This window comes from Somniosus microcephalus, unplaced genomic scaffold (genome assembly GCF_052327205.1).
Source record: "Somniosus microcephalus isolate GS21.2 unplaced genomic scaffold, FLI_Smic_1.0 unresolved_chr2, whole genome shotgun sequence".
NCBI lineage: Eukaryota > Metazoa > Chordata > Chondrichthyes > Squaliformes > Somniosidae > Somniosus > Somniosus microcephalus.
Genome location: NW_028225180.1, coordinates 35613099 through 35626846, shown reverse-complemented (window position 1 = coordinate 35626846; position 13748 = coordinate 35613099). Strand labels below are relative to the sequence as shown.

The window sequence follows — 13748 nt, the reverse complement described above, 5'->3', positions numbered from 1 at the left end:
CCGGATAGAGAGGCGAAAATATCTTCTAGCCTCGGAAGAGGATACTGTACTGTGTGAAGGACCGGGTTTACAGTCACCTTGAAGTCACCACAGATGCGAATTTTTCTCTGTTCTTCAGATTTATCTTTATTCAATGCTTTTTTCATGACTGGAACGATGGGTGTTGCCCATTGTCTCCAATCTATTTTGGATAATACGCCTGCTTTTTCCAAATTCTCCAGCTCTGCCTCGACTGCTGGATGTATTGCGTATGGCAGTGGTCTTGCCTTAAAAAATTTGGGAATTGCTGCATCTTCCACTTTTATTGAGGCGGTGATGCCTTTCAAGTTTCCTAGTTTCTCTTGAAACACTTCTTTGGCGTTGGCCAAGATGTCTTTTAATCGTTCAGGTGTGATGTAATCATTGTTTTTTTCCTTACTGGTCACCGTCAGTGCCTGAATGGAGTGCCAGTCTAAACGTATCTTACTGATCCATTCACGTCCCAACAGCGGTGGACCACCATCTTGTAGAATGTATAAATACAACTTTTGTATTTCTTTGCCGTTGTATACAACAGGCACCCTTATTTTTCCTTTGGGGTATACTTACTGCCCTGTATATGTTTTTAAGATAATGGATGTGTCTTTTAGAGGTATATGCGAAAATAGCCTCTCGTAATGCCGTCGATTTATTACGGTTGGAGCTGATCCTGTATCTAGCTCCATTTTAACTGGAGACCCTGCTATTGTGAGGGTAACCCAAATGGTTTGGTAATCATCTTTGGCAAGTACATTATGTAATTTGAGACAGCTTAGTCTCTTGTTTTCGAAGTCGCTATCGCTCTTCTGGTCTTCGGAGCTACTGTCCGTCATCATTTTTACCTTCCTGTACTTTTCTTTATTGATTTTTTTTTTTCTGTCAGTGGATTTATTTTGTCCAGATCGGCATACCCATGCAATGTGTCCAATCTTTCCGCATTGCCTGCAGGCTTTGTCCTTGAACCAGCAGTCCCTCTGGTTATGGGTGGATCTGCCGCAGTGATAACATCTTTCGAAACCCTGTGTCATTTCATGGGTGCCGAAGTCCTGTGTCTTTTGTTGTATCTCTGCAGCTCCTTTTGCTGCTGCTTCGTATGATATAGCCATACTGAAAGCTTTGTCCAATGTTAAATCTTTTTTAGAAAGCAGTCTTTTTTGTGTTCCTTCACTTAAGAGACCGCAAACGAATTTGTCTCGAAGATAATCTGATAGTCCTGCCCTGAATTGGCAGTACTTTGATAGCTTTCTTAATTCGGTTAGGTAATCAGCGTTACTTTCATTCTTGTGTTGATTTCTCTTCAAGAACTTGAATCGTTCCGCTATCAGCAGCGGTGTTGGGATTAAGTGCTCCTCCAGGGTATCAACAATTTCTTTAAAATTCTTGTCCTTTGGTTTGGCTGGAGTGATTAAATTTCGTAACAGCCCATATGTCTTTGCGCCCATTAAGTTCAGAAGTAGTGAAGATTATTTTTCATCTTCTATTCCATTTGCAGTGCAATATACCTCTACTCTTTCCACGTATGTGGTCCAATCCTCTATTTCGCTATCAAAAGCATCAAAATTGCCAGATTTAGGCATTTCAGAAAAGATATGGCACTTCCCGCGCTTTTTTTTCTTTTCTGTAGCAAAGATATGGTGCTTCCCGCACTTTCCCGCCGCTGCTGACGATAACAACGCTGTTTACTGCGGTTTCCATTCTCTTTTTTTTAATTTACTGTTGGAGACTCGTTCCCGCCGGAGGTCTGAACGCTGACCTGCTTGCCGCGCCGGCCGTCTCCCGAGTGCTCCCTCCCAGTCCGTTATTGCTTGCCTCCAATTTCGCTGCCTTTCTCAGCTGTAGAGCCAGCCGCTGGAGCCCCAGCCTGATGCCCTGGAAGGATTAGCACAGTACCTGCCACCAGCTTGGCCAGCTGGTGAAACCACAGCTTCTCTCACATCCTTGAGTCTTCTGGACGCCCGAGGAATCGATGTCCTTGAGGTGCTGCCGAATTGCAGGTAAGTCCGTTTCCACTTCGTCGCCACTGTAGTGTCCGTGGGCTGATAAAGACACTGAAGATAGGGGTTGGTTCATAGGTATTTACTAAGCAAAGTCTCGGGGGGGTTCTAACTGATATACACAAAATACAGGCTTATATAACCCGAGTGGCAATTACTGGCATTACAGCACACCTGGGGCTCTTAAAGGCACATACACCACAGTTGTAATGTAGGAAACGTGCAGCCAATTTGCGCACAGCAAGATCCCAGAAACAGGAATGTGATAATTATCAGCTAATCTGTTTTTTTGTTATGTTGGTTGAGGGATTAATAGGAGAGAGAAGGAGGCAATTGATTTAGCTTTTGGATTATTTTATCAAAGAGCTGACACAAACAGATTGGCCAAATAGCCTTATTCTGTGGTGAAAAACCATACGAGTCCATGTCATGTGCAAAACATTTTCAAAGTGCTGGATGCTCCTGAACTGCAACCTGAAACTACCAAGCACGTTCCAATTTCCTGAGGGTCGAATTAAGACATGCCAGTGGTAGTCATAGAAATGCTGATTTTTATTAGCAAGCAAAGTTCACTCGACAAAGAAGTTAGTCATCACTTCATTGGTCTCCAGCCACACTTGCCTTCCTTCTCACGATCGCCCGAGAAACCGTTAATTACCAGAAACAAATTAGGTGCATAATTGAATTCATTAATATCGTCTACTTCAAAGATATTCCATTAGAATGTTGTCAGAGCTGTAGTGCCTTCTGTGTGAAAAAAGGTTATACTCAACATTCGTTCTGACTCCAAACTTCTTCCTGCTCCAAAGGTGCTGCATTACGCTTGAAGCTTTCGCCAGAGTGAATAATTTGCTTGTGTCACTTTAGTAGAATATTTTCATGATCCTGGTGTACTGCAAATAATCCACACCAATTCAAAATAATCAAACCCCCATCTAGACAAAACACTCATACAGGAAATTGCATTATTTTCTTTAAATTGGAGTAATAACTGTATCGATTGCCTGTTGAATGATATGGTTCAATCATCGCCACGTCCCAGGCAGTTTCTGTACAATGTAGGGCAGGCTACCATGAATCAGGTTATGATTTGCAAACATGCTCCAAAATCACGTTTAGCAAAGGCAATCATAAATAATCTTGCATTGGATCTCTATGTGGTCAGTGTTGTGATTCAAACCCAAATCAGCATGTTCTAGTCATCGACTGAGTACTTATTCTGAAGTTGGATTTTCTTTTGTCTATTGAGGTATGAAACAAATCAGTAATGTTTGACGGTGGGATTTAATTATTCAACAATCTCTTTCCAGGCTAAACGAGAACAAATTGAGCGATTCGGCATCTGAAGGATTTTTTGCTGCATTGACTCGAGCAGACTGCAAAATACAGACGCTGGAGTAAGGAGAACACTTTGTAACTTGCTTAAAAGAGATTTATTTTCCCGGGCATTTACCTGTTTGCTTAATTGTTTGCGTAAATTGGCAACATTCTCGCCTCTCATCCAAAAGACACTGGAATAGTCCGAAACTGCAGCACTCCCTCAATACTGCACTGTAGTGTCAGCCAAGATTATGGTCTCAATTCTCGGGGGGGTGACTTGTATCCACAACCTTTTGACTTAGAGACAAAAAGAAGGACTTGCATTTTTGTGGAGGATTTCACGATATCCAGACATCCAAAAGTACATTACAGTAAATGAAGTGCTTGTTTTTGAAGTGTAGTCACTTGTCATGTAGGAAACGCGGCAGCCAATCTGCGCACAGCAAGCCCCCACAAACAGCAATTTGATAATGACCAGATGATCTGTTTTTAGTGATGTTGATTAAGAGATAATTATTGGCTAGCTCATCGGGGACAGCTCCATTGGCTCATCTTCGAAATAGTGTAATGGGATATTTCACGTGAATCTGAGAGAGCAGACGAGGCCTCGGTTTAACGTCTCATCTGTAAAATGGCACCGCCGACAGTGCAGCACTCCCTCTGACTTTCACTGGAGTGTCAGCCAAAGTTTTCGTGCTCAGTTCTCGGGAGTGCTGCTAAGAACCCACAACTTTCAGAGCTAGAGGCGAGAGAACTACTAACGGAGCCGAGGCTGATCTTTCGTGGAGGCCAGAGGATATGAAACTGGCTCTATCAACGAACATTTGTTTATTTTTTAAAAGTTAGCATTGTATGTTTTGAGATGAGCCTTGGAACAAAACGTTGTAACGTTGTATCTCTGTGATCAATGCAGGTTGTGGGATAACCAACTTACCGATGTTTGTGCTGAACAGCTCGCCTCTGCTCTAAGTGTAAACCGGACTCTCGAAATATTGGTCTTGAGCCACAACAGTCTGGGCGAGTCAGGAGCCAAACGAATGCGTGCTGCACTGAGGGATCCCAACTGCAAAATCACAATATTGAGGCAGGTGAAACACACTAAATTCGTAGAAGTATCGGTTGATAATGATTGTATAAAGACATAGAGTTAATACGCTTGAAATTATTGTAAAGAGCACGATTACATAAATTACGTGTCCAGAATAGCAATCCCTGAAGTTAAACTTTGGCTCTCTCACATGTATAGATTGGATTACAATGGCCTCACAGATGCATGCACAGTAGACATGGCCTCTGCTGTTGGTGCAAATTGGTCCTTGATGGGTTTGGATTTGGACAGAAATTGTTTCAGTGATAAATCCATTGTCACCTTCACACGCCTCATAAAAACCTGCACAGGACTGAAGTGGATCAGGTGAGTGTGCCGCTAGTTTCTCTTGACTTTTCTGCGCCATCTTTATTTCTAAACTCGTATCATACTGATGGAATATACATCCCGCAATGCTATAACTGTGCTTTACAATACTCACAGACAATTAATTGAAGGACATTCCATGCGTAGGTTTATTAATAAGTCCGTGCTATTAAAGCATTATTGTACCGTTTACAACACGATTAATTGGTTTGATATTATTTATATTAATTGCTGAATGCTCTTTCAGGTTGGTTGGCAGCAACTTCAGCGTATTTGGAAAAAAGCAACTGAGGTCATTGCAAGTACCCAGAGCTGGACTGGAAGTGTGGGAAATAACAACAGAAAATGCTGGAAAAATTCAGCAGGTCAGGCAACATCCGTGGAGAGAAATTTGAGTTGACGTTTCGGGTTGGGCCCTTCTTCAAAACTGGAAAGAAAAGAAACTAGATCGGAGGCAGGGCTGCGATCGGACAAAATAATAAAAGAAACAAAAGAAGTAAAAGAGATTAGAAGCTAGACGAGATGGTAATAGGCTGGGATTAGGTGTAAAGTGTACTGGCAGGGCAAAAGATAGCTGCCAGGTGTGAGAGAGAAACAAAAGGGGTGGAAAAGGAGTGGAACAATTACAAGAGAAAATGAAATGGGGGCCGAGCTTATGATCTGAAATTGTTGAACTCGATATTGAGTCCGGAAGGCTGCAGACTGCCTAATCGGAAGATGAGGTGCTGTTCCTCGAGTTTACGTTGAGCTTCCGTGGAACAATACAAGAGGCCAAGGACGGTGAGGTTCGAGTGGGAATGGAGCGGTGAATTAAAATGACAGGCGACCGGAAGCTCGGGGTCACCCTTACGGACTGAACGGAGGTGCTCCGCAAAGCGGTCACCCAATCTGCATTTGGTCTCCCCAATGTAGAGGAGACCGCATCGTGAGCAGCGAATACAGTATACTAGATTGCGAGAAGTACAAATAAATCGCTGTTTCACCTGGAAGGGGTGTTTGGGGCCCTGGACAGTGGGAAGGGGGGAGGTATAGGGGCAGGTGTTACATCTCCTCCGCTTGCACAGGAAGGTGCCAGGCGAAGAGGAAGGGTTGTTTGGGGTGATAGAGGAGTGGACTAGAGTGTCTCGGAGGGAGCGGTCCCTGCAGAATGCTGAAAGGGGAGGGGAGGGGAAGATACGTTTGGTGGTGGGATCACTTTGGAGGTAGCAGAAATGCCGGAGGATGATCCGTTGAATGTGGAGGCTGGTGGGGTGAAGGTGAGGACAAGGGGAACCCTATCGTGGTTCCGGGAGGGAGGGGCAGGGGTGAGGGCAGAAGTGCGGGAGATAGAACTGACACGGTCGAGGGCAGTGTCAACCACAGTAGAGGGGAATCCTCGGTTGCGGAAAAAGGAAGACATGTCTGAAGCACTGGTGTGGAAGGTGGCGTCATCGGAGCAGATACGGCGGAGGCAGAGAAACTGGGAGAATGGAATGGAGTCCTTACAGGAAGCGTGGTGGGAGGAAGTGTAGTCCAGGTAGCTGTGGGAGTCAGTGGGCCTGTAATAAATATTGGTCGATAACCTATCCCCAGAGATGGAGACGGAGAAGTCGAGGAAGGGAAGGGAAGAGTCCGAGATGGACCATGTGAAGGTGAGGGAAGGGTGGAAATTGGCGGCAAAGTGAATGAAATTGTCAAGTTCGGGGCGAGAGCAGGAAACGGCACCGATACAGTCATCAATGTATCGGAAAAAGAGGTGAGGGAGGGGACCCGAGTAGGACTGGAACAAAGATTGTTCCACATAGCCCACGAAAAGGCAGGCATAGCTAGGACCCATGCGGGTACCCATGGCAACACCTTTGATTTGGAGGAAATGAGTGGAGTTAAAGGAGAGGTTGTTCAATGTGAGAACAAGTTCAGCCAGGTGGAGGAGGGTCGTGGTGGATGGGGATTGGTCGGGCCTCTGTTCAAGGAAGAAGCGGAGCGCCCTCAGGCCATCCAGGTGGGGGATGGAGGTGTAGAGGGATTGTACGTCGATGGTGAAAAGGAAACGGTTGGGGCCAGGAAACTGGAAACTGTTAAAGTGGCGGAGGGTGTCCGAAGAGTCGTGGATGTAGGTGGGAAGAGACTGGACAAGGGGAGAAAAGATAGAGTCAAGATAGGAAGAGATAAGTTCTGTAGGGCAAGAACAGGCTGAAACGATGGGTCTACCAGGGCTGTCCTGTTTGTGGATCTTGGGAAGTAGGTAGAAGCGGGCTGTGCGGTGTTGGGGAACTATGAGGTTGGTGGCAGCAGGGGGAAGATCTCCAGAGGAGATGAGGTCAGTGACAGTCTTGGAAACGGTGGTTTGATGTTCGGTAGTGGGGTCATGGTCCAGGTGGAGGTAGGAGGAGGTGTCGGAGAGTTAGCGTTCAGCTTCCGCTAGGTGTGACTTTGGTACAAACTGCAAGTAAAGTATCTGCAGGGACAAAAAAAGTATTGATAAACGTTTGTGTAAACTCATTGTAATATATGTATATGTTTTATGTAAATCTGTATATTAATATAATCTCAGTACTCTGTTGTAAATATATTTCCACTAAATGCACGTTTGTGTAATGATTGTACTGTTCCATATTGCCCCCTAACCTGATGTGAATCAAAAGTAGGAATTAAAAATATTAAGCGGCCTGATTCTTAAATGTGAACTGATATATTTTCTTATAATCACTGACTCCATGGATGTTCACAGATTTACAGTGGCACTAATTAAAATGTTTACACTATTACTTTGCACCATCAACACGAAGAGACAGTACATGAATATTGCAGGGAGTCAATTTAAAGGCGATCATGGTGATTCGCAATGGAAAAGATGGGATAAACTGTCGAGAGAAAATGAAGTACTAATTGAATCCTTGACACAAGTGAGTGCCCATACTGCAATTAAAAAAAGCATTATATCACAAAACAATCCCCACATATCTGATATGAAATTAGAGATCACATAAGAACGTAAGAAATAGGAGCAGGAGTAGGCCATTTGGCCCTTCGAGCCTGGTCCGACGTTCAGTAAGATCATGGCTGATCGCCTACATCATCTCCACTTTCCTGCACTATCTCCATATCCATTGATTCCCTTAACATTAAAACATCTGTCGAACTCTGTCTTGCATATACTCAACGACTGATCCCCCACAGCCGTCTGGGATAGAGAAATCCAAAGATTCACCACCCTCTGAATGAAGACATTCCTCCTCATCTCAATCATAAATGGTCAACCCCTTATTCTGAGGCTGCGGCAACTGGTTCTACACTCCCCAGCCAGGGTAAACATCCTCCCTGCATCTACCCGGTCAAGCCCTGTAAGAATTTGTATGTTTCGATGAGATCACCTCCCATTCCTCCAAACTCCGGAGAATATCAGCCTAGACTACACAAGCTCTCCACATATGACAATGCCCCCATCCCAGGAAGCAGTCTGGTGAACTTTGGTGCACTCCCTCTGTGGTATCATTAACCTTACTTTATCAAAAAGGAGGGCACCACATTCTGAACACAAGTCAGAGAAAATATTCTAATCACCAATCACAGTCCACATTCTGATCTCAAATCACAGTCAACAGTTGATCACAGATCATAGCCAACATTCTGATCTCAACTCTTAACCCAAATTCTGATCTGAATCACAGCCCACGTTCTGATCAAAGAGAACAGCCCAAATTCAGATCACAAATCACAGCACATATTATTATCACAAATCACAGCCCACATTCTGAGCACAAATCATTGCCCTGAATCTGATCACAAATTACTGTCCACATTCTGATCACAAATCACAGCAAGCATTCTGATGACAAATCATAGCCCATATTCTCATCACTATTAATACCCTGACCAGAAATCAGGTTAGACATTCTGATCCCAATCACGGTGCACATTCTAATCACAAATCAAAACACATAATCTGATCACGTATAAGTGCCCACATTTTCATCGCAAATGACAATCTACGTTCTGATCAGAAATCACATCCCACAATCTGATCACAAACCACATCCAAAATTCTAATCATAAATCAACGTCAACATTCGGATCACAAATCAGAGTTCACACTCTGATCACAAACGACCGTCCACATTCTGATCACAGATCACAGACCACATTCTGATCACAAATCACAATGCAAATTCTGATCAGAAATCATGGTACACTTTCTGATTACAAATCACAGCCCACATTTTGCTCACAAAACACAGCCCACATTTTGATCAAACATCTGAGTCCACATTCTGATTACAAAAGGCAGTTCACATTCTGAGTACAAATCACAGCCCACATACTGGGCACACATCACAGCCACATTTTGACCACAGATCGCAGTCCACATTTTGATTATAAATCGCAAACAAAATTCTGAACACAAATCATAGTCTACTTCCTGATCACAAATCACATTTCACATTCTGATCACAAATCACAGCCCACATTCTGATCCCTAATTAAAGTCCACATACTAATCACAAATCACAGTCCACATTCTGATCTCAAATTAGCCAAAATTCTGACCTCAAATCAGACTCACTCTACATTGAGATTACAAATCACAACCAACATTCTGATAAAAGCCTCAGTCCACATTCTGATCACAAATCATTGTCCTCATTCTGATCACAAATCACAGCAAACATTCAGATCAAAAATCGCAGTCCACATTCTGTTCACAGGTGACAGTTCACATTCTGGTCACAAATCATTGCCCTCATTCTGATCACAAATCACAGCAAACATTCTGATCACAAATCATAGCTCTTATTCACATCACTAATAAGAGACAACACCCTGACTAGAAGTAAGTTTCCACATTCTGATCCCAATCACCATACACATTCTAATCACAAATCAAAGAACATAATCTGATCACATATCAGAGCCCACATTTTCATTGCAAATGGCAATCTACATTCTGATCACAAATCACATTCAAAATTACAATCACAAATCGATGTCAACATTCGGATCGAAAAGCACAGTTAAGACTATGATCACAAAGGACAGTCCACATTCTGGTCATAAATCACAGCCCACATTTTGATCATAGATCACAGTTCACAGTCTGATCGAAAATCACAGCCCACATCTGATCACACATCAGAGTCAATGTTCTGATCACATATCAAAGCCCACACTCTGATCAAGAAACGCAGCCCACATTCTGATCACAAATCACAGTGAACATTTTGTTCAGAAATCAAGGCCAACATTCTGACCACAAATCTAACTCCACATTGAGATCGCAGATCACAGCCCTCATTCTGATCGCAAATCACAGCCCACATTCTGAACTCAAATCACAGTCCACATTCTGATCACAAATCATGGCCAACATTCTGATCACAAATCCCAAAACACATTCTGATCACAAATCACTGTCAAAGTTCTGATCAGAAATCACAGTCCACATTCTGATTACAAATGATAGCCAACATTCCGATCACAAATCACAGTCAACATTGTGATCACAAATCATATTCCACATTCCGATCACAAATCACAGTATACATTCTGATCACAAATCACAGCCTACATTCTGATCACAAATCACAGTCAAAATTCTGATCACAAATCGCAATGCACGTTCTGATCACAAATCACAGCCCACATTCTGAACACAAATCATGATCCATATTCTGATCACAAATCATAGTCCACATTCATATCTCAAATCACATCCAACATTCTGATCTCAAATCACAGCCCACATTCTGATCACAAATCACGTCCATATTCTGATGAATAATCACAATCCAAATTCAGATCACAAATCATATTCCACTTTCTGATCACAAATCACAGCCCACATTCTTATCACAACTCAGTGTCCACATTCAGACCACAAGCGACAATTCACATTCTGATCACAAATAATAGTCCACATTCTGGACACAATTCACAACCCACATTTTGATGACAGGTCACAGTCCACATTCTGAAGACAAATCGCAACCCAAATTCTGATCACAAATCATATTCTACTTTGTGTTCACAAATCACAGTCCACATTCTGATCACAAGTCACAGCCCACATTCTGACCAGAAATCTCAGCCCACATTCTGATCACAAATCGCAGGTCACATTCTGATCACAAATAGTCACCAAAATTCTATTCACAAACCACATTCCATGCTCTGATCGCAAATCACAGTCCACATTCTGATCACAGATCACAGTCCACATTCTAGTCACAAATCACAGTCTACATCCTGATCACAAATCACAGTCTTCATTCTCATCACAAACCACAGCCCACATTCTGAACACAAATCACAGCCCACAGTCTCAACCAAAATTACAGTCCACTACAAATCGGAAATCACAACCCACATTCTTACCCCAAATTACGTCGCACATTCTGATCACAAATCAGACTCCACATTGAGATTTCAAATCACATCTGTCATGAATCTTACCATTCATGTAGAAATGACTCATGAGATAACACTGGGTGGCCAGCTGGTGGCGCCATCCAAGGAAATTATAAATACCCGGGCGTGGGCCCAGCTTGCTCAGGACGTTTTGCAACCAGGAACCAGTGATGTAACAAGAACTCATGAGTCATAGAGTCATAGAGTCATAGAGTTATACAGCACAGAAAGAGGCCCTTTGGCCCATCGCATCTGCGCTGGCCATCAAGCCCTATCTAATCTGATCCCATTTTCCAGCATTTGGTCCGTAGCCTTGTATGCTATGGCATTTCAAGTGCTCATCCAAATGCTTCTTGAATGTTGTGAGGGTTCCTGCCTCTACCATCCTTTCAGGCAGTGAGTTCCAGATTCCAACCACCCTCTGGGTGAAAATGTTTTTCCTCAAATCCCCTCTAAACGTCCTGCCCCTTACCTTGAAACTATGCCCCCTTGTTACTGACCCCTCTACTAAGGGGAAAAGCTCCTTTCTATCCACCCTATCTATGCCCCTCATAATTTTGTATACCTCAATCTGGTCCCCCCTCAGCCTTCTCTGCTCCAAGGAAAACAACCCCAGCCTGTCCAGTCTTTCTTCATAGCTGAAGCGCTCCAGCCCAGGTAACATCCTGGTAAATCTCCTCTGCACCCTCTCCAAAGCAATCATATCCTTCCTATAGTGTGGCGACCAGAACTGCACACAGCACTCCAGCTGTGGCCTTACCAGCGTTTTGTACAGCTCCATCATAGCCTCCCTGCTCTTATATTCTATTCCTCAGCTAATGAAGGCAAGTACCCCATATGCCTTTTTAACCACCTTATCCACCTGTTCTGCTGCTTTCAGGGATCTATGTACATGCACACCAAGGTCCCTCTGATCCTCTGTCTTTCCTAGGGTCTTACCATTCATTGTGTATTCCCTTGCCTTATTAGTCCGTCCAAAATGCATCACCTCACACTTTTCAGGGTTTAAATCCATTTGCCACTGTTCCGCCCATCTGACCAACCCATCTATATCATCCTGTAGCCTGAGGCTTCCCGCCTCGCTCTTTACCACCCCACAAATTTTCGTGTCTTCTGCGAACTTACTGATCATACCTTTTACATTCACATCCAAATCATTAATGTAGACCACAAACAGCAAGGGACCCAGCACCGATCCCTGCTGTACCCCACTGGACACAGGCTTCCAGGCATAAAAACAACCTTCCACCATCACCCTCTGACTTCTGCCACTAAGCCAGTTTTGGATCCAATGAGCCAAGGCACCCTGGTTGTGAAACATTTGATTAAAGCCTGGCTTTATACTCAGACCAAGTGCTTAGTAGTTTTCTTATGTCAACAGCCATCATTTGGAACGCAAATCACAGTCCACATTCTGATCACATATCGCAGTCCACATTCTGATCAAAAATCACAGCCCACATCTGATCACAAACCACAGTCCACATTCGGATCACAGATCATATTACACATTCTGATCACAAATCTCAGTCCACATTCTGATGACAAATCTTGGCCTACATCTGATCACAAACGACAGTCCACATTCTGATCACAAATCACAGACCACATTCTGATGACAAATCTTGGCCTACATCTGATCACAAACGACAGTCTACATTCTGATCACAAATCACAGAACAGATTCTGATGGCAAATCATAGCCACATCTGTTTACAAACCACAGTCCGCATTCTGATCACAAAGAGTAACCCATATTCCGGTCACAAATCACAGCCCACATCTGATCACAAATCACAACCCACATTCTGATCACAGATAACAGTCCACATTCTGATCGCAAATCACCTTCCACGTTCTAATGACAAATCATAGTAACATCTGATCACAAACCACAGTCCACTTTCTGATCTCAAATAGCAACCCAAATTCTGGTCACAATTCACAGCCTACATTCTGATCACAGGTCACAGCCTACATCCTGATCCCAAATTAGAGACCACATATTAAACACAAATCACAGCCCATATTCTGATCTCAAAACATAGCCCACATTCTAACACAGAAACATAGAAGATAGGAGCAGGATTAGGCCATTCGGCCACTCGAGCCTGTTCCACCATATAATGAGATCATGGCTGATCCTCCAAATTCAGTACCCTGTCCCTGCTTTCTCCCCATATGCCTTGATCCCTTTAGCCATAAGGAATATATCTATCACCTTCTTGAATATATTTATAGAAACATTCTGACCCCAAATCAAGTCCCACATTCTGATCACAAATCAGACTCCATGTTGACATTACAAATCATATCAACCTTTCTGATCACAAATTGCAGCCCCCATTCTCGGTACATAGGAACAGGAGTAGATCATTTAGCCTCTCGAGCCTGTTCTGCCATTCAGTGAGATCATGGCTGATCTGCTGCCTAACTGCATAATGCCGAATTTGGTCCATTTCACTTGAATTAACAAAAACCTTTCAATCACAGATTTAAAATTAACAATTGATCTAGAATAAATTGCCGTTTGTGGAAGAGAGTTTCAAACTTCTACCTTTCCCTCCATCTACCCTATCTGTTTAATATCGTGAAAACTTCAATCAAATCACCCCTTA

At 43.2% G+C, this 13748-nt stretch overlaps 1 long non-coding RNA gene across 1 annotated transcript; it reads left to right on the top strand.

The window, feature by feature from the left end:
* The first annotated feature begins 4515 nt into the window (after positions 1-4515).
* Positions 4516-7394, top strand: LOC147092460 (uncharacterized). Its single transcript, XR_015075016.1, has 2 exons — positions 4516-4746; positions 4994-7394. It is a non-coding gene; the product is annotated as an uncharacterized LOC147092460 (long non-coding RNA).
* Positions 7395-13748: the final 6354 nt, after the last annotated feature.